This window comes from Zootermopsis nevadensis, unplaced genomic scaffold (genome assembly GCF_977971745.1).
Source record: "Zootermopsis nevadensis isolate Lab colony 2312 unplaced genomic scaffold, Znev_1.0 Znev_ptg000011l, whole genome shotgun sequence".
Classification (NCBI taxonomy): domain Eukaryota; kingdom Metazoa; phylum Arthropoda; class Insecta; order Blattodea; family Termopsidae; genus Zootermopsis; species Zootermopsis nevadensis.
The window spans coordinates 14,459,117-14,483,268 of record NW_028259143.1 but is presented as its reverse complement, the minus strand read 5'-3'; the positions used below and the strand labels follow the sequence as shown (position 1 = coordinate 14,483,268).

Genomic DNA, 24,152 nt, shown 5'->3' with positions numbered 1-24,152 from the left:
GCAAAGCGAATTGTAGTCAGCGGTCCCTTGCAAGTAGCTGTTTGTTTGGCTTCTCGCTTTGTTTCAGAGTCTACGTTCTGCTGGTCGCCGAATGCAGGTCAGCGCACGCTGGGAGTCAGGCATATGACGTCACATCCTGTCGTCCGTTCTGAGAATGTACCATATACAGGCGACTATGGCGTCTCTTATATCAGTTTTGAATGTCCTATTGTGAATAAAGACGCTTCTATACAGTAGTAGAGAAGATAAGATCAGAAAGGTCGGAATCACAGCTTACGACGTCCATTACAAAAGTGTACTGATGTAGCATTTTACAAAGAACAAGAGGACATTCCGAAGACAACGTAAAGCCATGAATGTTCCATAAACTTATGTTACGAGTTAAGTTGATTTCCGGGCAAAATAATGCTCCTGGCTTTTATTTTATTCTATTTTCTTTCAGAAATTTTGACGACTAAAATATTTTTGCAATGAACCTTAACCTATTGTGTGCATTATCTCGGTATGCCTGGAGGGACTGAGGAACTCCATGAAACCCTCAGTCCCGATTACAGAGAAACGGTGTCTTCTGTGACCAACAATTGTTGTAACACCATGAAACCCTCAGTCAGGACAGGACCTCCCGATTACAGAGAAACGGTGTCTTCTGTGACCAACAATTGTTGTCAAAGCTCAGTTTCGGAGTCTATTTCATTGCTGCAAAATTTCCAGGGTTAAGAATTGTCTCGCCCACCTTCGAGCCGGTAATTACACGAGGTGATGACGTATCCGACTCTGCGATTACTTTCAGAATTATTGTAGAAAAAAATGTTTTTTCATTGGTTGCAGTTTAATGTGAAATAGCGAGTCTTGTACGTCATTGGTTGAAGCTCAGAAAGGCTTGACAAGCTGTTTGTGTCCTATAATTACAAGAAATCTACTGCACAGATAGGTTTCTGTTATATAAGTTTTGTGTTAAGACCATTTTTGTTGTATCAGGAAGATGAAAGGGCATATATGTCACGCCGGTCATGATTGATGGCGTGTTTCCTGCTGTGCCCGCTAGATGTCTCGCCTTGTGTACCGTATTATTTGGCATTGTTGTTGTACTCGCACAGGGAATCAAACGGATGTGAAAGGAAGTGGCTCGCTAATGGATGTAAACCTCAATCATCTTTTGATATTATCTCAACAATCAGAACATCTGACAATAGTCTACACAACTCACTATGTACAATTCCGAAGACACGTTCGCATCGCATCCACAAAGAATCTTTTTACGGTCTATGAAATGGGTTTCGGCTTATTTCCTTTTGTCGTATTTTTATTGTAACTCGGGGAGGGGATCGACTGGCTCCTGAGCCTACTTGGTAAATATTTAAAGAGTTCATAGCAACTTCTCAGCAAACAAAGGCAGTCACTGCCACTGCATTGCTTTTTCGTAGCGTTTTGCACCATTTGTTAATATGCTGGTAAATTATCTTGTGCGCAGCGTGAAACTGAAATTATTGTGACGTTAGCTTAGTTTTCATCGTCCTTCGAAAGTTTTCTTAATGTCTGTTTTGGTTTATTTAAAAAGCAACAAACCGCTGGATGTATTTATTCGACTATAGTCGGAATATCCTCACTCTGAGGGAGGAACATAGATTGCAGGTGTTGAGGAGGATATTTGGGCCTAAGAGAGAAGAGAGGGCGTGGAGGAAACTGCATAATGATGAGCTTAAAAATCTGTACTCCACCCCCAGTATTGTCAGGGTGATTAAGTCGAGAAGAATGAGATGGGCTGGGCATGTAGCGCGCATGGATGGGACAAGAGTGTGCACCGGGTACTGGTTGGTAAGCCTGAGGGGAAGAGACCTCTGGGGAGACCTAGAAGTAGATGGGAGGATAATCTCAGGCGGGATCTATGGGAGATAGAAGTTGAAGGAGCCTGGATTTTGTTGGCCCAGGAGGGCTTTCGTTGATTCGGTGATGAACCTTCGGGTTCGGTAAGCCATCTGGTTGGTTGGGTCCACTATTTGGGAAGCCTGAGGGGAAGAGACCCCTGGGGAGACCTAGACGTAGATGGGAGGATAATCTCAGGCGGGATCTATGGGAGATAGGAGTTGAAGGAGACTGGATTTTGTTGACCCAGGACAGGGTCCAGTGGAGGGCTTTGGTTAATTCGGTGATGAACCTCCGGGTTCCGTAAGCCATCTGGTTGGTTGGGTCCACTATTTGGGAAGCCTGAGGGGAAGAGACCTCTGGGGAGACCTAGACGTAGATGGGAGGATAATCTCAGGCGGGATCTATGGGAGATAGGAGTTGAAGGAGACTGGATTTTCTTGGCCCAGGACAGGGTCCGGTGGAGGGCTTTGGTTAATTCGGTGATGAACCTTCGGGTTTCATAAGCCATCTGGTTGGTTGGGTCCACTATTTGGGAAGCCTGAGGGGAAGAGACCCCTGGGGAGACCTAGACGTAGATGGGACGATAATCTCAGGCGGGATCTATGAGAGATAGGAGTTGAAGGAGACTGGATTTTGTTGGCCCAGGACAGGGTCCGGTGGAGGGCTTTGGTTAATTCGGTGATGAACCTCCGGGTTCCGTAAGCCATCTGGTTGGTTGGGTCCACTATTTGGGAAGCCTGAGGGGAAGAGACCTCTGGGGAGACCTAGACGTAGATGGGAGGATAATCTCAGGCGGGATCTATGGGAGATAGGAGTTGAAGGAGACTGGATTTTCTTGGCCCAGGACAGGGTCCAGTGGAGGGCTTTGGTTAATTCGGTGATGAACCTTCGGGTTTCATAAGCCATCTGGTTGGTTGGGTCCACTATTTGGGAAGCCTGAGGGGAAGAGACCCCTGGGGAGACCTAGACGTAGATGGGACGATAATCTCAGGCGGGATCTATGAGAGATAGGAGTTGAAGGAGACTGGATTTTGTTGGCCCAGGACAGGGTCCGGTGGAGGGCTTTGGTTAATTCGGTGATGAACCTTCGGGTTCTGTAAGCCATCTAGTTAGTTAGTTATATAGTCGAATGTCACTAAAGTGACAAGAAACAATTGAACGAATTTTAAAGGCTTCTGACTGTGTGATACACTCGGGGTTGCTAAATTCTTGGACGTTGACCTTAGTCTGGTATTCGAAAGAACGGGGCATTACGTGTGTAGCCTTCCCTGTGATTGGCAGAAGCTACGTTGGCGAAACATGACGGCCATTAGCCGTGCTGCTCGACGATCATCGACGGTCTCAGAGAGGGTCTGTGAAGAAGGCTGAGAAGAAGCCAGGATTTTCTAAATTAAAGGAATAAGCTCATATGACGTGTTTAACAATTAAATTTCTACAATATGGATTCCACTTATCGGCAAGGAGGGTAGCGACTTTTAGGGAAGGTCGTTAAAATCTGTTAGTTTCTGTGAGGGTAGTTTCATAATTTTTGTTTGAGGTTTCGATTTTAGGTCTATAGATGGCGCTAACGGTTAGCAGATCCACTTTCCCCAAAAGTTGAGTTGTTTTGAATAACAGACGATGTACAAAGGCCAAGAATTAAGTTATCTAGAACTCTTGAGTACTTGCATGAACACCACAAGTCAGCCTTCGGACTTTAAACCATAGCCTACATGCCTTACCAAATTAGTGTACTTTACAAATAGTAACATTTTAAGAGCTGATTTAATCATTTTAGGTGAATATAATTCACGGACCAACGCAGCGGCTAACAATTATTTTAGAGGTCTTGAACAAGAAACACTGACATTTCTACTTAAATTACCTGCTCACCAAACTGTTATTTTATAAATAAAACTTTACTGCGTTTCACTAAACATTTTAATGACTAAGACAAAATATGTTAAGTGTTTAATTATATAATTACTCTCGAATAAAAATCCATTAGTGCTCCATTCAAGAGACGTGTTTACAGGCTAATTTAGCACTCTCATTTTTATAAATGAAATTCGAGAGTGGTATATGTAATTTTATTTATTTATTTATACAAATTAAGACGTATTTGGTCAAACAATTATTGTTTGTTTAAGTGTGACGAAAAATCCAAGTTATTTTTAACTACCATTTTCATAATATGTCATGTTTTGGCTGCATGAAATTTATAGGGCTTCAGAAGTGAAAAATCTGGAGGCAGGATGCTCCTCCGAAACGTCAGAACCCAGCCAAAATATTTCTCGAGATCTGAGTTCCTAACGGCGCTGATCGTGTGGACCAACGTTTCGGATGAACATATTGCTTCCAGCTTCAGTGTACATTATTAATGTACCCTCCCGGTATTTTCCTGGAGGTACTGAGGAAAAAACACGGAAAACGTCGGCCAGAATTGGAAGTCTGCGAGTGTTAATTTGAACCCGGGCCCTCATAAATATGAAGCAGGAATGCTAACCATTCAGTCGAGTCGTTCCGGATTTATAACTTGTGTTGGGCAAGGCCGTTGTCTAGGCAACACGGAGTTTTCCTCCGTGGCATCCCAACAATTACTCCATTCACACACAGAAGAAGGCAATGGCAAACCACTTCTGGATCATCTGCCAAGAACGTATATGAACAGGTCCCAGTCCGAGAAAAGGATGGAAGGATCCTGTTCATATGGACCTGTCGTCAGACAGAACACTAAATAAAATAAATAAGCAAGTTAAATTTTATTAAATATTGAAAAAAATGTTAGATCTTCATTTAAAGTACCGATCGTAATCCGAGAGCCTTCAGAGTCGTTGTGACATCATTACCAGCTGGACAGATGTTAATTCTCATTCAACATTTTACTAACCTGAATGCAAACTTAGAATTCTGTTTGTTGTTTTGTCAGGCTGTGGAGTTCCTGACAGTGCAGGACGGAGAATGTTTTAAAACAGAATACAGAAGGTTAGAAAGAAAATGAATGTATCTGGAGACTGCAGAACGTTCAGAGCTTCGTTCTGTTTTCTACTCAGTATTATTTGGAAGATGGCGTCAAGGAAGAGAGATGAGAAATTAATACAATTTTAGAACACGCCTTGTCAAAAGAGCGCCATATCAATGAATTAATCGATGTTTATGGGGGGGATTTCATTATCTTTATTGGCAGGGTCTTCATTCAACTTAAGAAATTAAAACTTCCTTGCGACATTTCGCAACCGTCAAACGGTGATTCACTGATTTCAATACGTCTCAACAGCTATAGCATGATCCTGCGCATGCGTAGAGCTGGTAACGTGACCAATCGCTCAGAAAACAGATCAGGTTTTAACGCAATGCGATCTCGCTTTCAAGCGTATTGTGAAGACGGTTCCGTGAATGTCGAATAATTTATTGATTAGCTGAGCAACTATCAGCACACTTTCTTGACATTTCGTATTCTAGTTCACCTTTCGGGTAACATCTCCGCTTGGTACATACTGGACTCGGTGCCCCACCGCGATCCGGAGGTGGGGATAGCGTATACTAATTAACGTTACAGGCTGGCCTGAAATTTGCTGACGTCACCTTCTGATCAAAGAAGAATTCTGGGTGGGAACCGAGCGGCCATCCTTTATTGAATAAGTGTAGCAAGTGTTTGTTTGCCGACATCGGCTCGAGTAGCGAGCACCAAAGCCTCTCTGCCGAGACCCTCTACGACGTGTGACGCGATCTGAAGGCGCAGGTGTTCAATATATGTTTGATCTGTTTAGTCCGCATTCATTAATACGTTTACATCCCGGCAAGCGATCGGATTAGAGCTAGGCTGACTACTGAAAACTGTGAGTTGCAAGAAACTACTCGATATTCGGTTTATACACTTCATTTGTTTATATTTCCAACACCGTATTTAAGAAGCTTTTAATTTTTTCTTCAAATTCTTGATAATACATACACAGATGCACTCGGTTGAATAAGCAGAAAGAAGGAACTTCCTGATATTTGATGGACATCTGACGAAGGATTGCACTTAGGACATTACATTTGAGTTTATATGGATTATACACCTGAAGATGGTTCATTTAGAACCGAAACATGTAGTGTAAAAGATGATGCTCTAATGTAAAATCGAATATTTCGATAGAGAGCATCATTTTAATATATTTTAAATATTTAAATGTTAATTGTAATAATATTTTAATATTTAATAATAATATTTTATTGTGATTAGACTGATAAAAATTGAACAAGTATATATTCAACACAATATGACGCAACATTATCATCTCAAGAAGGAACGAATAAAGATTAAGGAAAGAATCCACAAAAATACTGGATTAGGAGGACGAAATTTTTTTTTTCATAAGTTTCGTGCACTGAATAAATCATTTGACCAATTGTCGGCTGAGGAGGTTAGTTCCTGCAGAAGGTAAACTCGCTCTAAACCTGAGATTAGAAAATGTGTTTTATATTACACGTTATAGGTTCACAGTTGCGTTATAAAATAAGAAAAAACGAACAAAATAAGTTTGATGAAACAAAAATAATAGTAATCCAGCGAGAGGCTAAACGGAATGAGAAACACGTCAGTTGATAGAGTACGAAATTTTGTGATTCAAGATGGCGCGGTGCCAAAGGAACGGTCGATGTAAGAAGCGAGCTTATGGAAACCTTAACCTCAATTTTTATCTAGTTTCTTGCTGAAGCAATTTTATTGTGTGTTCATCTTGATGTGAGAAGAGTGCAGATGTTATTTTGAACATCACTCGATTAAACGGAGAATGGGTTTCAAAGATACTTAAGTATATTTGTAGGTTAGGTACAAAAGTAATTTAATTACGTTTTAAAATTCTCAGAAAAATAATCTATCATTTCTACAGCACGGATATATGGACTGTAGAGGCTGGCAATTTTATATTCTTTCAAATCAGAGATACTTTCTCTACAAATTAAATAAAACCTTCCCATTTAATAAACTAAAAAAAATATTGGTCTGGCCAACACCCTTGAAGAATTCTACATTCAGAGTTTACATCACGCTTTTTGATGAAGGTAAATAATGTTTTGTTTAGTTTAACAAAGTTTTTATACTAGACAACCAAATGCAACTATTAATGTAAAAAAATCTTATCAGCTGTTAGAAAACTTCACGGCAAACAACAGAATTCTTACAAATTTCTAAAGAATCATTTATGTTCTACACGTAACAACTCGAGGACTGTAAAATGGATTTCAGTAAAATTTGGTGTTGAGGTTATGCTACGTATCAGTCCAAGCTTGTACTTTTTAATTTTCTACAGTTGGTGATGGATGCTCAGATTCTTGAGGTGTTAACATCACTAAGTACGGAATTTGTGAAATAAAAACAGAGCTCGTCCATGACAACTGAAATATTTTGACGTAATCAAATTACAAATGGCTTTTCACCGTGCGTTCTCATATCAAGACATTTTCCACATCAATATCTTGCACGAGATAAAAACCTGGTCTTTCTCAGTTAATGTGACACCTGAACACCTCGGTGAGCGCCATTTTCTATGGGACCATCAGGAGCATTGAAGATGTTCCCCTGAATATTAACGCGGTCAGGCGTCCGCGCGCATGCGCCTGGCTCAATGGCATTATGCTTACTAAATATATACACTTCATGAAGCAATTTGGTTTCATGACGACAAATTTGTTAATGATTTGGTACACCAGGACAGACATTTTCTTGAATGTTCCGCCTGGTTGTGAGTAAAAATAAATCGGATTCATTTTCTAGGCCTCAACATTTTTACCATAGTTTTTATTTTCATTTCATATTTTTATGTTTTTATAAGTTATATTCTCATACTTGCATGGTTTTATGAAGAATGCTCTATATTAATAAACCAGAGGAAGGAGGTTAGATTGCAATGACTGCAGGCCCGAACTCGAATAAACAGGAAAAGATATGTCAATGTAAGGCGCGAAACCAGGAGAACTTTGAGGAATAAGATGAGGGAGTATCTCAAAGATTAGATAGGGGAGCTGGAAACTAACAGAAAAAATAAAAACATCAGAAAGTTGTACAGACGCATATGTGAATTCAAATTTCATCAAGGACGAAAATGGGGATCTGCTCGCAGACTCTCATGGCATAGTAGACAGGTGGAAAGATTACTTTAGTAAGTTACTAGACGTTCACGTAGCTGATAAATTTAGTGAGCTTGAATTACATACAGCAGAGTCCTTCATCTCGGAACCGAGCCTTAATGAAGTTGAAATTTCCACTGGAAAATTAAAATGTTGTAATTCTCCAGGCATCGACTCAATTCCAGCGGAACTGTTTCACGGCACTCAGAGATACATAAGCTTATAGTCTCGATTTGGAACCAGGAAGTACTACCACAACAGTGGAAAGAATCAGTTCTTGTCCCTGTCCATGAAACAGGGGACGAAACCGAGTGCAGTAGCTTCCGAGGCATCTCTCTTTTGTCAACTTTATACAGAATTTTATCGAATATTCTTCTGGTATGGTTAACCCCATTTATGAATGAAACTATCGGGGACGATTAATGTAGGTTACGCCATAATAGGTCAACTATTGATCAGATATTTTGCATTCGAGTACAATTGGTCAGTTCACCAACTATTTGTCGATTTAGGAAGGCATATGACTCAGAAGAGAGGTACTGTGTGGCATTTTGATTGAGTTTTGAATTAGAAAAGAACTTGTTAAGGTAATTAATGTGTGTATGGACGGGGTATCTAGTAGAGTTCGAATAAGTAACCTTCTCTCGAATCCGTTCCCAGTGCACAATGGCCTAAAATAAGGAGATGCTTTATCCTCAATGCTTTTTAATATTGCTCCAGAATATGTCATCAGGAAGGCCAAAGGGACTCAGGAAGGGCTTGAATTGAATGGCGTGCACCAGGTGCTTGTCTCTGCTGATGATGTCAATTTACTGGGGGATGGTGTGGGTACCATAACCAAGAATGCAGGAACTCTCCTACAGGCTAGCAAGGAAATAGGCCTAGAAGTAAATGCAGACAAAACCAAAAACATGGCCATAATACGGGACCAACATCAGCAACAACGGCGGAACGTAATTATAAGTGACATCATTTGAAAATGTTTCAAAATTTAAGTTTCTAGGAACAACAGTAACAAATAGAAATGAGGTCCTTGATGAAATTAAGAGTAGAATTCATTCAGGGAAATCTTGTTTTTATTCTATTCAAAAACTGTTATCATCCAGAACACTAAAGATCGGGATATGTAAAACAATAATTTTGCCTGTTGTCTTGTATGGTTCTGAAACATGGTCTCTTACCTTGAAGGAAGAACGTAGATTACAAGAGTTTGAAAATAAAGTTGCTCAGGAAGATATTTGGACCCAGAAAGGATGATATAAGTGGGGAATTTAGAATATTGAGTAACGAGGAACTGCGTGAATTGAACAGGTCACCTTGCATAGTGAGGATAATGACATCTAAGAGTCTCCGATGGGATGGGCATGTAGCACGCATGGGGAGCAAGGTGTGCATACAGGATTTTGTTGAGAATCCTTCTGGAAAACAAACACTGGGCAGACCAAGAAGGAAATGGGAGGATAACATCAAGATTTATCTTAGGGAGGTGGGCTGTGACGATGTTAAATAGATGAAGTTGGCTCAGGATCGTGTCCGATGGTGGGATTTGGTGTTGGACCTGCGGATTCTGCTACCAGGAAGTGTTAGTTAGTTAGTCAATAAACTCGGAAAATTTCTGTTTATGTACTGACAGCTGACTTTCAGAGATTTCCAATGAAAGTAGTTTGCCCATTTAGATTTTCTGCGTTGTCTAATAACGAAAGAAGTTTTTAGCTATCACTAGGAATTCTTAGCATCTTAGACACGCGAGCACTTAAATAGGCTCTTAGACACGCGAGAAGTAGCTAGTATTTCGTACAAATACGTTTTATTTATTTATGTTTATTTACAGAGTACAGTTCGGATCAAGGAATACGGTGCAAACAGGTTTTAATACTTGTGAGCGTTCCTCGCCTTATAACTATGCATTTTGAGGTGGAAACTTTGCTGTAGCCGGGGGGCAGATGCAGGAAAAACCTGCAGTTACGTGGCGCCGCTCCTCATTCGCTATGCTCCAGGTGCAGCTTATGTATTCATCACATCAAATTCACTCTCCCGTCATGCTGATTTCTACATTTTCCGGCATCAGAGCTCACGATAAAAGCTAGCGTTAAGTTTGAAAACAGTAGAACCTATTTGTTAACTTTGGTGCCGTCAATATATGAAGACAAAGCAGATGTTTAGTTTTAATTTTACAGGAATAATATCACATTAGACGCCAGCTTTCTTCTTGAAGAAACACAAACGCTTTCTCTGCACCGAACGTTTGTTACTGGTCTGTGTACTGACGTTTTACGAGGTTCGATCGGAAAGTTTCTAGACTGCGCCTATAAAAACCCGTACACTTATCTCAGGTATTAAATTCATCCATCACCCTCGAACTAGTTCCCCTGGGAGTGAACACAACGATCCCAGCGCCGCTGCCAAGCCTGGAAGCATCCCTGGAAATCTTTCTTTGTCAGCCTGTCAAGCACCATCTGCGATTCTGCCTGAATCTCTTCTATCGTCTCAAATCTCCTTCCCTTTAGCTGAATTTTCATCTTTGGGAAGAGGAAGAAGTCACACGGAGCTTAGAAAGGAAGTTGGGGTCGGTTCTTGCAAGATCTTTGAGCTCCTGACAAACGAGAAGTCGATTCTGCTTCTGGTCCTCAGACAGGATGCGTCGCATGTGGAGTTCTTCCTTTAGAATCAGCTGACAGGTCCCTTAGCCTATCCCAACAATGTCGCACAAGTCGTTGATGGTACGACGTCGATCTTCGTGAATGGCCTGCCGAATCTTCGTAACATTTTCGGGCGTTGTGCTCGAAGATGGTCGTCCAGAACGCTCGTCATCATCGACAGAGGTTCGGCCATTTTTAAAACGTGAATGCCACACAAAAGTTTGTGCACGACCCATTGCGGACTCCCCAAATGCTTGCTTTAGCATTTCATAGGTTTCCGTAGCCGTTTTGGCGAGTCTTTGGCAAAATTTGATGCACACGCCATTCCGAAATCGCAGGAGGGTCGGTGTAATGCACTACCAAAACGCCCGTAACTAAGAAACAAATGCTAATTCGATGATGCCGGCTGGCACACTGATTCACTATGAATGTAGGCCGCACCCCCTAAAGGCAGAAGCTCGTACTACATCCGGTTCGCCCTCTATTGACACAGTATTGAAACTTTCCGATCGCACCTCGTATTCTTGTCAGAATACGCGATATTAATTTTTGACGAACGGCAACAAAGAATTTCGATGTGAATTGATGTTTGAGGATAAACACACGCTCTGCCATGTTCGCGCAGCGGCCTAGTAAGAAGGTGATTTCGCCTCGAGTGTAACCGTGAAGCTTGAGAGGGCTTATTACACGGGGGATGCACGTCCTTTAGAGCAAATTTTTGTTTTGTAGTGCGTAATTGTTTTGGGGGTTGCGTTGTAAATGGTATACTCCTTAGATTTTAATATGACATGGGCTTAACTAAGCACCACTACATGGAGGGTTATGACTGAATGGAGAAAAGGCTCCACGCTTTCTTAACCTCGTCGTCACTACAGCGACGAGTCTCAGTCGGCCGTTTCATTCTCGCAGTAATGTAGTCGGGGCGAATCTGTGCGTTCGACGTCAGTTATTAGTAAAAGTAACGGGGTGAGAGGGGTAGCAGGCAAGAAAGCCTATACTGTCAATTTTTAAAAATTCCTTTCCCTGCGACAGAACCTCGTAATTCTATGTATAAGTTTTTGTTATAGTAATTTATTTGGATTACATAGTATATGCGTTTCTGTTTATTATTTCTGGAAGCTGGTGACTTAGGTGAAACGCACGCTTTGGTCCCAGCTTCTGTACTGTAGCTCGCTCTGCCTGTCTCGGTAAAAGAACTGCGGTTGTCAGAACGTTGGATGAGCCATTTTGGCTACAGTCAAGGTTGACGAAAGAACAACCACAAGAATAAGTTCTAGGATTGTTTATAATTGAGCTGTGTACACTGCTCAGAATATTAACTATTATTTATTTTATTTAGTGTTCTGTCTGACGACAGGTCCATATGAACAGGATCCTTCCATCCTTTTCTCGGACTGGGACCTGTTCATATACGAGGTGCGATCGGAAAGTTTCTAGACTGTGTCAATAGAGGGCGAACCGGATGTAGTACGAGCTTCTGCCGCTAGGGGGTGCGGCCTACATTCATAGTGAATCAGTGTGCCAGCCGGCATCATCGAATTAGCATTTGTTTCTTAGTTACGGGCGTTTTGGTAGTGCATTACACCGACCCTCCTGCGATTTCGGAATGGCGTGTGCATCAAATTTTGCCAAAGACTCGCCAAAACGGCTACGGAAACCTATGAAATGCTAAAGCAAGCATTTGGGGAGTCCGGAAACGAAGCAGCAATCTTCACAATGGAAGAGCCCATCGTCACCACGACCGAAGAGGGCCAGACAGGTCAAGAGCAATGTGAAGTCAATGCTGATCTGTTTTTTCGACCAGGAGGGGATCGTCCATAGGGAGTTTCTTCCTGCAGGTCAGACGGTCAATGCTGAATTTTACTGTGGGGTCCTGAGGCGGTTGCGAGAAGATGTGAGACGTAAGCGGCCGGCAAAGTGGCGCAACCACAACTGGCTGCTGCATCATGACAACGCGCCAGCGCACACCGCCCTCAAAGTTCTGCGGTTTTTGGTCTCAAACACCATGGCCGTCATCCCGCACCCTCCTTAGCTCCGTGTGACTTCTTCCTCTTCCCAAAGATGAAAATTCAGCTAAAGGGAAGGAGATTTGAGACGATAGAAGAGATTCAGGCAGAATCGCAGATGGTGCTTGACAGGCTGACAAAGAAAGATTTCCAGGGATGTTTCCAGGCTTGGCAGCGGCGCTGGGATCGTTGTGTTCACTCCCAGGGGAACTACTTCGAGGGTGATGGATGAATTTAATACCTTAGATAAGTGTACGGGTTTTTATAGGCGCAGTCTTGAAACTTTCCGATCGCACCTCGTACGTTCTTGGCAGATGATCCAGAAGTGGTTTGCCATTGCCTTCTTCTGTGTGTGAATGGAGTAATTGTTGGGATGCCACGGAGGAAAACTCCGTGTTGCCTAGACCACGGCCTTGCCCAACACAAGTTATAAATTCGGGCACCGCCGGAAATCGAACCCGAGACCCCAGGATTACAAGGCCAGCGTTCTAACCGCTAGACCACCGTGACTCATTAACTATTAATATGCACTATTTTAAATGAAATGTTTTTGTAATGATGAATGGACTGATCGGATCTACGAGCAGGCACTAGATTTTGTGTTAGCGGTGGTGAACGTGGAGATTCTGATACCACAGGTTAATCTAAAAAAAAAAATATGGAGTTCTCCTCAGCTGAAGATCAGTAACAAGATCTTGATCGTCCTAGAATCTGTCGCCTGTATCAAGTACATGCTCTGTACGTGTTGACATGAGTGATTATGGCACTTGGAAAATGACGCATGCGCAGTACCCAGAACGTAATTGGTTACGCGCCTTCACGTTAATTTCATTCACGTGAACCTGCTCCCCCTTTTCACTGCCTGATGCTGTTCTCGCAGTTTTGGACGAGGACTGAGCGAAATTTGTTTAAGGGCCGTCAGGATATGGAGAAAATATACAATTGTGGTAGGACTCCTTGCCCTTTTGGTATAGAAAAGTCGGTGTTCTGCAAGAATCGCGCCCTCTACCGAATTATCACTTCGTCTACGTGTCTTTACCTACCTCAGTCAACTTTGTGACTAGATCTCATCATTACCAGACGGAACCTGCGACTTAAGTATAAGCCACACTGAGATTCTAGTTTTAGATTTGATGGAAGTCAGTAGCCTTAACTGATTAAGACTGTGATAACAGCCCTATGTTGATAATACAAACTGCTACATCGGGGAATTCTGATTTATTTCAAATGTGTGGAACTTGTTATTGTTCAATTCTGTTCGTTTTTCGTTTTGTGATCTGATTTTGGTAGCCGTGCCTTCCTGATTGACGTATCTTCCTACAGCAATCGATAATAGAACGCATGGTCGAAAGAGTTTCGATCATGCTAAAACGTACCACAATTTCAGCTTCACCTTGTCCGCATCTGACCTCTTCTGTCGTGTGCGCCTGCGCGAGTCGAGTTCCCCTCAGGGCCCTTGAAATGGGCTGCTCGTTTGTGCCATGGAGAATGTTTACGTCATAAGACATTTCGGTGGATGTGACCGACACTATTAGGTCCCAGTGTATTGTGACTTGTCCACTGCACTTTTGGTCATCAGATTATAGAAGCGATTGCAGGCTATCTGAAAGTGTCTCTTTGCGCATGCGTCCAATTTCTTGGTTATGTTTGCCGTGTGGGCAATGACGTATTAGCTCCGTTGTAGTAGACAGTGAGTCAGTGTACTTGCCGGTTTGAATAATGTGGCCTTTGGTTTTCATTATTGTATTTGGTACACATTTTGGGTCTTTTTATATTTGTCATATTGTTGCACAAGCTCTTACTTACCTCATTTCGTGCAGAATTTGACCGACGTACCTAGTCCATATATCACGCATTATTTAGATACTGTTTTCAAAAACGTCGCTCGTTATTGTAAGGTTTGTATTTACGAACGGGGAACCCAGAGGTCGTGCTCACCCAGCACAGTGATAACAAGAAATTCATGTCACAGAATTTATGTTATTCAACCTCTTCAGGCACCGGTGACGATGTGCGCGTATGAAACTTGATTCTATAAATCGTAGTCACGTAAACAATATCATTCCATGCTCTGACGTTTTTATGCACCAGACTGTGACATGAGACAGCTGCCTCCTGCGTCGCTTACCGCTGGTGCACCCAGACAGCAGCGCTCGATTTCATTCGTTAGTTGACGTCTGATGTAACACGTTTAATCTTCGTGGGTACAATACGCGGAGCGTTAACATTCGGTGTTTCTTGGGGTTTTGTTCCCTGTTGGCAGGTTACAAAGAAGGCGGCGAACATTTTCAATACACCTTCCTCTGTCCCATAGCTGTTGCATTGTTTCCGTTTGATTAGTTTAGACTGTGCATGCATTATCCATTATAATCGTCTGCGATGACTCAACGAGATTCATTTTCAAATTATCCATTTATGGTGTGCCTAAGGCGGAGTCATGGCATACGCAATCCCCCTCCGCTGCTCCTTCCCCCCCCCCCACCCCAGGAACCCGCGTTCATGAAAGTCAATTTGCACATTTGTTTTATTTACGTGAATTCACGAAGCCTGACGTGTTTTAGCTGTGCTGTACTTTTGAAAGAATCACGAAATTAGGCGAACACAAACCTCGCTGTCAACTTCGGAAGGAAACAAACACGTGTTTCGTCAATATTCAGTTCTTTATACATATGTCACCTGATTTAGGAGTGTAAACTGGGTGACAGGGGTTCGATTCCTGGCAGAGACCTCTCTAAGGATTCACAATTGCGAATGGATACCGAGGGTTTCGTCGTCTGGAGTCTGAAACTGACCTTTTCACCTCCAGCTAGTGCCGAAGGTAGTACGTATCATTCCTCGTAAAGAGTTGCTAGATCAGTGTTTTTTAAAACTGCGGGTCGCGGCCAACCATCGTTGATTTTCCAAAATGGAAATTTTTATAGTTTTACGGTTCACTGCGGGTACCGATAATGAACTTGATGAACGAATTAGCAGCCACTGCACAACTGAAGTCTCGTGATATCCCAAGGTCAGTTGTGCATTAGCACAGATGTCGCCACCAGACACCATGCACGTGTGTGTTTGTTCCAAGCTTCGCACTATACTCTATCTGTATTTAACTGTGGTGTGTTCATTATCACTTCAGAAGTCTGAAGAACGTGAATTTTTTAATCGAACTAGTATAAATTGTCGTTATATTATTAAAGGAAAAAAATAATGATGAAGTGAAAAATACAACGACATGTTGTAATTCAACTGTTGGATCTGGAATTGTAAATTGTGACATTATTGAGAACACTAATCAGTTGACTTATACTTCGTTTGAGGCACATTCAAAGAAAAAATATTGAGTGCAAGGCTTTACAATGAAGATTATTTAAAAAAAAAAGGTTTCATCAACTGTGCAAAAACAAATGAAAATGCCGAACCACAATGTGTTATTTTGTAATGATATTCTTGGCAAATGAAAGTTTAAAACCATCAACATTAAAAGACACTAAGAGAAACAGAACACTGAGCTTGTTGACAAGCTTCTCAGTCGTTCTACGAATGTAAATGAGAAAGCCTTACTATCGTATTTAGTTGCATACTTCGTGGTAATAGAAAAAATGGCCCACACAGTTGCTGGATAAAACTATTTTTGATGATAAATCAGCCGATAAATTAAAAACTGTACATCTTAGTGATAATACAATATCTCGTCGAATATGTACTATTGCAGAACATTTAGAAGAAATGCTTATTAAGCGATTGCAGTCTGGTATCGATTTTGCGATCCAACTCGATTTTAGCACATATTGCAAGTTACGTAACGCTTTTAGGTTATGTCAGTTACGTGTGGCAAGATGATTTTATGTTGTTTTATTTAAATTTAACCTCACACATAACTGGTTTAGATATATTCATAACATTGGAAAACTGCATTGTTGGACAATATAAATTAAACTTTGATAATTATAAACGAATTACAAGTGATGTAGCAGCAAGTATGTACGGAAGACATAGTGTAGTTGTTAAAATTGCTAGAAGTTTTTAATTACAGTGCCACTTAGAATCACTGTTTTATACGCCTCGAAGCCTTTTCATCAAAATTAATTCCGACTAATCTCACGGATATATTGAAGGAAACAGTGAAAATAGTTAATTTTATAAAACGAAGGTCACTAAATAGCCGACTTTTAAAAATATAAATAGCGATAATTGCCCTGATATCTGATAGCCCAAGGGGTCTGCGAGGATTTCCGCTACACCACAGGAACCAGGACAGTGCTCTTCGTGAGGCGTACAACTCTAATTGAGACTCTTGAGAGCGGAAATCGAACCAAACGCTATGAATGTCGACTGTGGATATCGTTAAAAGGGTTAGAAATTTCTATCGATGTCATAAACGAGCAAAGCAATAATAGGTCTTAGTCCCTCGTACGGCTGGTTATAATGGCTTGAAGATTTGCTCGTTATACCCGTGAAAATCTTAGATACGTGATCGCTTTAACCGTGAAACGTTGCTCATAAAATACATAATTTCCAACCAAATCTTCTCTGTTTTCTCGCAATATCCGATATCTCGTTATAAACGAGTTCTACTGTATTAACGTTTTGTTAGAAATGTATTGGTTTTATTTCCTTTCAAATTAACATTTTGTTCAACATTTTCTGTCATTACTTTGGAAACGTCAAGGAAAAACCCACACCTTATTCACTTTCCTCCTAGGTCTCTTACAGCGGGATTTGGATTTTCGTATTTCCAGGCGATGTTTCCAAGTTATGTAGTGCTTACTGAATGCATGATCTACTGTCCTGAGTGAGCTGGGTTGTAGTGCCATGCAGTCGGTGGAACTTTGCCAGCATTTCATGTGTCCTTGCTGCTTCCATCATGAGGGCGATTAGTAAGATTGAATGATCAGGCTGAGTTAAAAATAAACTTAAAACAGTGTGTGTCGATGTCTTATTTAAAATGTAGTTACTTTTCAAAACAAGTTGCATTATTAAGGTTTTTTAAAAAAAAGTCTTGCAGTCGGCGATCCAGGTTGAAAACTCGAAACCGTGTGGCTACTCATTTGGAAGCCTCCGGCCGCCTTTACCACTGGCAGGCGTGGATTCGTCTCATTCTCCAAGCAAATGCCGCGATTGATAAATTCATAATTTGTCTCGCGTTATCCCTCACAGGCGAAATCATTTGCTTTATTGCCAACTAAGAGCTGGCGTGCAAAGACAGCGTAAAATGGCCCCAGAAAGTTTAAAAAAGGAACGTATTATTATTATTATTATATCCCATCTCTTCACCACTTAATGGGGTATGTACTTTCATGTACCCGAGACAGACCTTGTCCCTAAGGTACATAGGGCAGCAGCTATTTCCGGGATACATTTTGTTTTTAATATGTATTACATATATTATATTATTTTATTTTATGAAAGCGTCTTTCGAATGATGTATGAAGTTCCCAAAATGGCGGTCTTCTGAAGTTCCCTGACGTCGTGTTCGCCCGGGATGTTGGCCAAATATTTCTTGAGCGACCTGGAGACAGTTCCTGTCGCTCCTATAATTATTGGAATTACTTTTGCTTGAACCTTCCACATTCTCTGTATTTCTATGATAAGTTCCTTCTGTTTCAAGATCTTCTCAGCTTCCTTCTTAATCACATTTCCTTCAATTAAGAGGCAAGTTCCATTTTTGTTTCGGATTATAATATTTGTTTTATTATTTGAAATGGTTCTATCTGTTCTGATTTGCTGGTTCCACAAAATAGTTATTTGGCCATCTTCACTTGTCTTCACTGTCTTCGGGATGTGTTCACACCAGTTATTCTCTTCTAGCTTTACCCGAGTGTTCCTGCATATGTTAAAATGTGACTGAGTACACACACGATCATGTCGTTGTATATACTGCTCTTTTGCCAGCACGGGGCATCCGGACATAACGTGACCTCTCGCCTCATCAAATTGCTTACACAGTCTGCGTTTGCTGTCTGTATCTTTTTTTTATATTTTTGTTGTGTAATATTTTGTGTTTAGTGCCTGGTCTTGTGCTGCTATAATCTGGCTTTCAGTTTCCCCTTTCAGATCTCCTCTTGTCAGCCACAGAAACGTGTCTTCTTTGCTTATAAGTTGTCTGTCCAAACTTCGGAGATACTGTCCATTTTGTTCTCCCATTTCCTCTTTATTCTTTCTTGGATCAATGTCTTAATTTGTTTTCCTTCGTTTGTGTCACTGATTTCATCTTCAGAATTTAGTTCTCCTTTGATTTTCGATGCTGTCTTAGTTATTGAGTTCATTATTGCTTGAGACCTGTCGTGTAATTTTATGATATTAACATATGGATCCTTCTGATGCTTTATGTGCAAACACTCTGCAATATTAACTATTTCACTTTTGTATGCTGCTTCAAGTTGTGCCAGTCCTCTTTCCCCTTCCTTCCTCTTTACGTAAATTCTGTCTGCGTCTGCCTTCGGGTGATGCATCCCATAAATTGTCAACAGTTTCCTAGTTTTCCTGTCAATTTTCTTCAGTTCTTCCAGTCTCCAGTTAATTATTCCAAAACTGTACCTCAGTACTGGAACTGCTAACGCGTTTATGGCAGTGATTTTGTTTCTGGCATTCAGTTCAGATTTCAGTATCATCCTTAATCTTCCATTATATTCCTTCTTCAGTTTATCTTTCATTTGTAGATGTTGTATGCCGTCTCCTTCCTCAATTCCTAAGTATTTGTATGTTTTCCCTTGTTCAAGCTGTTGTATTTCTGTGTCCATATCAGTTAACAGATTTTCTGATTCAGCAAATTTTCCTTTTTTATACACAACCTTTGCACATTTGTCCAGTCCAAATTTCATTCCAATATCCTTACTGAATGTCCTAACTGTGTGTAGTTGTTTCTGAAGAACAGTCTCTGATTTGCATATCAGTTTTAAGTCGTCCATGTAGATCATGTTTTAGTCTCATATTCTTCATATCCTATATTCATTCGGTTGAGCTCTGCTGTAAGAGGGATTAAACTAATACAAAATAATAATGGTGAGAGCGAATCACCTTGAAATATTCCACAATTTACTCTGATATCTGTTGTTTCGGTTATTTTATCTCCAGTATTTAGTTTCATACTAATTTTCCAGCTATTCATAGCTTTCTTAGTGAAAGATATTATCTTTTCATTAACTCCAATTAGCTCTAAAGATTTTAGTATCCAGCTGTGAGGAACGCTGTCGAATGCCTTTTTGTAGTTAATCCAGGCCATGCTTCCTGCTTTTACAGTCTTGCAGTATTGTTTTCGACACCAGTAGTTGGTCTCTGCATCCTCTTGATCCTCGGCAGCATCCCTTTTGTTCCCTTGGCATTAAATTTTTTGGTAGTTCAGTAATTTCGTTTTTTGGAATAAGATATGTTATTCCAAGGGTCAGCCAGTCCGGAACGTGATCTTGATCAATCAGTTCGTTGAACACTTTTGCTAAATGTTGATGTGTCCCAGTGAGGTTCTTCAGCCAAAGATTTGCTATCTGGTCTGCTCCTGGGGCCTTCCAATTCAGAGTTTCTTTGAGAACTGCTGTTACTTCCTTCTCTGTTATTGGTTCCCATTCCATTCTCTGGTTTTGGCAAACTTGATTTTTTATCCACGTGGCTTCTGCGTTGTGTTTGACATTTGTTTCATATATTCCTTTCCAAAAATTTTCAATTTCTCCTTTATTAGGCGTGGATTTCATATTTATCTTCTTCTGACTTAAAGATCTGTAGAATTTCTTGCAGTCCGTTCTAAATAGTTTGTTTTGTTGACATTGAGTTTGTCTTCCCTTGTATCTTCTAATACGTTGTGACTTTGCTCTCACCTTTTGTTTAAGCTCTTCAATTATTTGGTCCAGGTTTTCTTCGCTTTCTATTATTCTAATATTTCTGGAGCAGGCGTTTCTTTTTAATATTCAGATTTTCCATTTTCTCCCTCTTAATTTCCGTCAGAGCTGATAAATCTTTCATAATAGCATCAATATGAAATTATTATTATTGTGTGATTTGAGGTTTTCACAGCGGTGACTAATAAATTCTGAATCCCAAACACGCTCTGCTGCTATTTCTTGAATCCATATTCCCTTTCCTCTCATGAAGGCAGAAGTTTAGTAAAAGGCAGGGAAAAGTGGGTTCAAATGGGAAAGGGATTTTGGTTATACCTCAAAGACGTGGACCGGGTAGAAGACAACTTACCAAGGGTAATAATAATAATAATAAGAAGAAGAAGAAGACCGCCATTTTGGGAACTTCATACATCATCCGAAAGACGCTTTCATAAAATAAAATTATATAATACATGTAATACATATTAAAAACAATATGTATCCCGGAAATAGCTGCTGCCCTATGTACCTTAGGGACAAGGCCTGTCTCGGGTACATGGAAGTACATACCCCATAAAGTGGTGAATACATGGGATGATAATAATAATAATAATAATCTAGGACCTTCATACATCATTCGAAAGAAGCTCGTGTAAAATATATTATATATACAGTCATGCCTCACAATAAATCTATATAATACACGTAACACGTATTAAAAATAAAAACTATTTCAGAAATATCTGTTGCACTTTGTACCTTAGGGACAAGGTCTGTCTCGAGTACATACCCCATAAAGTGGTGAATAGATGGGATAATAATAATAATAATAATAATAATAAAAGGAATGGTGAAAAGATTCCTTAAAATTACTCACGATTGTATTTGCAGTTACAAACTCAGCCCAAACAATAATGCAAATTAAGTGTTTCGAATGAAATGTAACAGCCATGAATCAATAAACGTCAAATATGAAACTGAATATTAAAACCAGGCTACAGTACCTATATTATAATATTTTAATAACAATAACATAAACGAAATGACAAACTGAAGCCAAATATAAAATTATGAGATGCTGTCATAACAGGAGGAGAGACAAAACGGTTTCCTCCGCGAATCTAAGTAAAATAGACCATTAGACTACCAGGAACTAACAAACCCACGTAGAATAACTTACCAGAGCAGCACAGATTTTCTAACCGCTGAACACACGCACAGAATTTAAGTCCGAAATAAGGAATCGACGACGACAGGTGTATGAAGGCAAATGCCACCAGTGAGGGGCAAGGGCGGGGGGAAGCAGAAAGGGGGAGTATTCAAATATGGCTTTGCAAGTATTTGTTATCTTTCTTGTTTTTAATTATTATGACTGTTCTACACGACAGAATTGCTCTATCCTATAACAGTGTTATATATTCGTGTTCACACACCGACTTATGTAGTGTGAGTACGTTTTAAGTTGTATAAATTACTACTGCCTTGCAAACGAGTAATTTTTTGTTCATATTTTATCATGTCTCATTATGTAATAATTCTATTGCATAATGGGATATTAAAATATTAGGTGGTCATAGTCACTTCGTATTCTTTGCATAATCGGTATCTACTTATAATTTATTCTTAAAAATGTATTTTAATGTAGTTTGTACGGATTGCCTGATCCTGAGCTACCATAACTATATTTTTTTGTTTATATCTTAATGTCTCCATATTTCACCAATTTTTTATCTAAGCTATTTGTAAATTATCCCTGCGTCTTTACTTCTCCCCTTTTTATGTTATGAGCTATTATTTATTTATTTATTTATTTACTATGCTTCAATTTAAAAAAAAAGTGTCTTAAATGTATTAACTGTTTGAACGTGCGTTGAGTGTGTGTTTTTGTTCATTTTCTCTGAAAACAATTTGTATAATTGGATGTTATTTACTATTTATATTATATATATTTATATTTTACCAGTATAATAGCTTCTGTTATGTAAGCTCCTACTTGAATCAGTCCTCTTCCATTTTTTTTTTTTTTTTTTTTTGGGGGGGGGGTTAAGATGTAAGCAACCAATGTCTGCTCTTGGTTGTCCTCGGTGGACTAGAGGTTAGCTCGCCGTGCACTGGACCCAAGGTTCGCGGTTTTAATCCCGGCCGAGGTCAATGGATTTCTAAGGGCGGTATCACACTAGGATGCCATGGCAGCGACACCAACAGCGATACCATGGCGTCCAGCTGCCAGAAAAAGACGCCAGACAAGCTGCCAGATTTCGACACCAGTCGAGCGAACAGATTGATCAACATTATGAGATCACGAAATGAAGGGCTATTAGCAAGGAGAAATGTCCACTTTTATCACTTTTGAGAAAATGAGATTTACCTTTATCAAAACTACATACCTGGAGTGAATTTCAATTCTGTAACAAAGAAATAAGTAAGAAAAATTCTCCATACACACACTTTGCACGTCCATACCATTATTGAATTTGAAATATTTCAGTTCTTGCAAATCACATGTAATATTACATGAACAAACTTTATTTAATAAAACATTATAAAAGCAGGTTTCTTCTTAATTCACATTATTTGTGATATATAGATAGATATATAGATTGCTAAACAAAAAAACTTAAAAATCAAGTTGCCATATTGGAAAGCGGCCCCACAAATAAAGCCACAGAAACACTTCTTACCTAATTCTTTCTTTCCTACTGTAAATAAATCTCCTCCAAATATTTCCACAAGTTCTTCCCAGTTTCTTTTTTTCAAGTCCCGGTTTGCGTATTCAATAGCAGATGAATCCCATAGTGATGGTCGGGACTGAATTTCAATTATCAATCTTTCGGTGTCGAAATTATCCATGTTTGGAAGAAACAGAAATACACACAAGCACATTCACGCACGGACGTCAATGGACTGGCCAGACTGTCATGTGATGTTGATTTGGCCTTGGCCGTGGCAGCGATGCCAGTAGCATTTGAACTTGGCATCTTGGTTGGAAGCGCTGCCAGACGGATGCCAGGTGCGATATATGACTACTAAATTAATGCATTGAGTTTGGCCGAGACGCTGGCTTCTGCGCCATGGCCTCTCGTTAGCATCCTAGTGCGATACCGCCCTAAGGGTGATGATAATCCGTAGCACAACTTCCTTCGTAGGGGAAGTAAAGCCGGTGGTCCCATGTCGTAGATTTACGGCATGTAAAAGAACCTTACGAGCATGATACGAGATGTTTCGTAAGTAAAATTCAGCGGCCATTTCTCACCCAAGTCTCTCCTGATTCACTGCTAGATGGCTCTAACAGTCAGATCAGGATTGAGTAGAAATTGTGCAGAGGCAGTGGGCTCGTCACTCACTACTCACAAATGCACGCTCCGAAGACCAAGAATCGAAAGAAGGTACCCAATTTTTGTATTTATTCATGACGCCAGTTAACACATCTAAATATTGGTATTGACAAGGAACCAATTTCTTGCATTTTATTTTTTGTGCTTAGGTATCCGTTCTAAGCCAATCTTAGTCTTCTTACACACTCCTTCTTCAACTTCACTTTATAATTTGCACGTTCTATTTTATGATTTTCTTCTACGCTGAAATACTTAAACAATTTCAACGGTTTCAATTCTTTAGTTTAATTTCCCTGTGTGCTGTTTTCTATAAATAATGCCACTTTTCAAAAGAATTCCTGGGGAATTTTTCAATCCAGTCTTCATTTTTATGAGTTGTTCAATGTTTTAAAATGTTGATGCACTTTTTAAAAAAAT

At 40.2% G+C, this 24,152-nt stretch overlaps 1 protein-coding gene and 1 long non-coding RNA gene across 2 annotated transcripts in view; one reads left to right on the top strand and one right to left on the bottom strand.

Moving 5' to 3' along the window:
- Window positions 1-1,860, top strand: part of LOC147874140 (uncharacterized) — a 29,893-nt gene extending 28,033 nt beyond the window's left edge. The window contains exon 3 of the long non-coding RNA XR_015534650.1: window positions 68-1,860. This is a non-coding gene — a long non-coding RNA (uncharacterized LOC147874140). The remainder of the gene's footprint in view (window positions 1-67) is intronic.
- The window catches only part of LOC110835607 (uncharacterized), a 90,173-nt gene that overhangs the window by 39,623 nt on the left and 26,398 nt on the right, over window positions 1-24,152 (bottom strand). The window lies entirely within an intron of this gene.